Source organism: Pseudophryne corroboree, chromosome 4 (genome assembly GCF_028390025.1).
Source record: "Pseudophryne corroboree isolate aPseCor3 chromosome 4, aPseCor3.hap2, whole genome shotgun sequence".
Taxonomy (NCBI): domain Eukaryota; kingdom Metazoa; phylum Chordata; class Amphibia; order Anura; family Myobatrachidae; genus Pseudophryne; species Pseudophryne corroboree.
The window spans coordinates 25,247,825-25,250,932 of NC_086447.1; the positions used below are offsets into that span (position 1 = coordinate 25,247,825).

General features: G+C 46.5%; 1 pseudogene; it reads right to left on the bottom strand.

The window, feature by feature from the left end:
• Nucleotides 1-2,178: 2,178 nt before the first annotated feature.
• On the bottom strand, nt 2,179-2,298 carry LOC134913657 (5S ribosomal RNA; annotated as a pseudogene).
• Nucleotides 2,299-3,108: the final 810 nt, after the last annotated feature.

The following is a 3,108-nucleotide window of genomic DNA, read 5'->3' on the forward strand; positions in this document are numbered from 1 at the left end:
GCTGCTATCAGATAATCCAGGTATCCTGCTCAGCGCTGTCTCCAGCCATCTGTCCTGCTCAGTGCTGCTATCAGATAATCCTGATATCCTGCTCAGCGCTGTCTCCAGCCATCTGTCCTGCTCAGTGCTGCTATCAGATAATCCTGGTATCCTGCTCAGCGCTGTCTCCAGCCACGTGTCCTGCTCAGTGCTGCTATCAGCTAATCCTGATATCCTGCTCAGCGCTGTCTCCAGCCACCTGTCCTGCTCAGTGCTGCTATCAGCTAATCCTGGTATCCTGCTCAGCGCTGTCTCCAGCCACGTGTCCTGCTCAGTGCTGCTATCAGCTAATCCTGGTATCCTGCTCGGCGCTGTCTCCAGCCACCTGTCCTGCTCAGTGCTGCTATCAGATAATCCTGGTATCCTGCTCAGCGCTGTCTCAAGCCACCTGTCCTGCTCAGTGCTGCTATCAGCTAATCCTGATATCCTGCTCAGCGCTGTCTCCAGCCACGTGTCCTGCTCAGTGCTGCTATCAGATAATCCTGGTATCCTGCTCAGTGCTGTCTCCAGCCATCTGTCCTGCTCAGTGCTGCTGTCAGTTAATCCTGATATCCTGCTCAGCGCTGTCTCCAGCCATCTGTCCTGCTCAGTGCTGCTGTCAGATAATCCTGGTATCCTGCTCAGCGCTGTCTCCAGCCATCTGTCCTGCTCAGTGCTGCTATCAGATAATCCTGGTATCCAGCTCAGCGCTGTCTCCAGCCATCTCTCCTGCTCAGTGCTGCTATCAGATTATCCTGGTATCCTGCTCAGCGCTGTCTCCAGCCATCTGTCCTGCTCAGCGCTGCTATCAGCTAATCCTGGTATCCTGCTCGGCGCTGTCTCCAGCCATCTGTCCTGCTCAGTGCTGCTATCAGATAATCCTGGTATCCTGCTCAGCGCTGTCTCCAGCCACGTGTCCTGCTCAGTGCTGCTATCAGCTAATCCTGATATCCTGCTCAGCGCTGTCTCCAGCCACCTGTCCTGCTCAGTGCTGCTATCAGCTAATCCTGGTATCCTGCTCAGCGCTGTCTCCAGCCACGTGTCCTGCTCAGTGCTGCTATCAGCTAATCCTGGTATCCTGCTCGGCGCTGTCTCCAGCCACCTGTCCTGCTCAGTGCTGCTATCAGATAATCCTGGTATCCTGCTCAGCGCTGTCTCCAGCCACCTGTCCTGCTCAGTGCTGCTGTCAGCTAATCCTGGTATCCTGCTCAGCGCTGTCTCCAGCCACGTGTCCTGCTCAGTGCTGCTATCAGCTAATCCTGGTATCCTGCTCGGCGCTGTCTCCAGCCACCTGTCCTGCTCAGTGCTGCTATCAGATAATCCTGGTATCCTGCTCAGCGCTGTCTCAAGCCACCTGTCCTGCTCAGTGCTGCTATCAGCTAATCCTGATATCCTGCTCAGCGCTGTCTCCAGCCACGTGTCCTGCTCAGTGCTGCTATCAGATAATCCTGGTATCCTGCTCAGTGCTGTCTCCAGCCATCTGTCCTGCTCAGTGCTGCTGTCAGTTAATCCTGATATCCTGCTCAGCGCTGTCTCCAGCCATCTGTCCTGCTCAGTGCTGCTGTCAGATAATCCTGGTATCCTGCTCAGCGCTGTCTCCAGCCATCTGTTCTGCTCAGTGCTGCTATCAGATAATCCTGGTATCCTGCTCAGCGCTGTCTCCAGCCATCTCTCCTGCTCAGTGCTGCTATCAGATTATCCTGGTATCCTGCTCAGCGCTGTCTCCAGCCATCTGTCCTGCTCAGCGCTGCTAGTACCAAAAAACCAAAAAGAGAGATTTGAAGGAAAGGACTCTTTTTTGGGAGCACTCTTAATTCAGAGGTTATTAGTATAATAGGTAAATCGTCAAAAAACAATTTAATCTGTAAAAGTCAAATTCTAGGAGTGGCTATATGTGAAAAACAAAACTTAGCGAAAATATTAATGAATCGAATTATTCGTGATCTCCAAATTCACGATATACAAATTGCCAGGAGTAGAATTCTGTGACGCTTTTGTCAAAAAGAATCTGTATAATATATTTTGTGGAATATATGACCATCATTCATACTGCTAATATCCATTACGGATTTTATAAATGCAGAGAAATAAAATCATTGGTCATGCGAATCCCAGTATTGAATGACATAAGGTTGAGTGCCAATGTGTCCGATAGCCAATTTATTGCAGTACCAAGGTGTTCAAAGGAGGTCTCCCTTCCTTGTACTAACCCGGCCTTTCACTGCTTAGCTTCCAAGTTCGGAAGAGATTGGGCATCTCCAGTGAAGTGTGACCGCAAATATTGGACTTTTCTCCTTGGTCACTCCAATTATATGCCAAATGGTTGCTGTATATTAGGAATGGGGAGTATACGTAATTCGTAACAGGTAAGTTACAAATAAAGGAGATTACATGCAGTCAGCTGATTTATCAACATATGACACAACAGTCACAAAGGTTAATTATATCTGCATAATTAGTCAGGTATGTGGAAAAAATTCAAATATACCACATCTTATGATAATATGTGACACGGCGGTCTCAAAAATGAGAGAAATAAGCACACATATAGTTATAAATATTCAGCAGATGTAATGAAGCAGCCACAAAAAAAGGAAGAGAAAGTAGACGTATGTAATTATCCTAATCAATCACCAGCTAATTAATCAGCATATGACACAATGGTCAAAAAGAGATAATTATACATACGCTCCCTTGACTATGTGTCTGAATTTTTTTAATTGACCTATAATCAGTTGATAAACAGGTACGTGACACAGCAGCCACAAAAAGAAATTAAATGCATGTGATCAAACAATCTCCTGCTAATTAGTTAGCATATGACACAGTGGTCACTAAAAAGATAATTATGAACACAATTCCTTAATTATACAGCATGTGACGTGGCAGTCACAGAAGACATGTGGATAAATTATTGAGGATAATATATGTGGGAAAATTCATACATGCCACATATGGATACTAATTAATTATCCTTACATCTGAGCTTAGGACGGATCATCAGTACGGCCGTACCAATTTACTTAAATAATTGATTTAATTTATGCTGAAAAGGACAGCATGTATCTATGGCATAGTAACAAACAGACG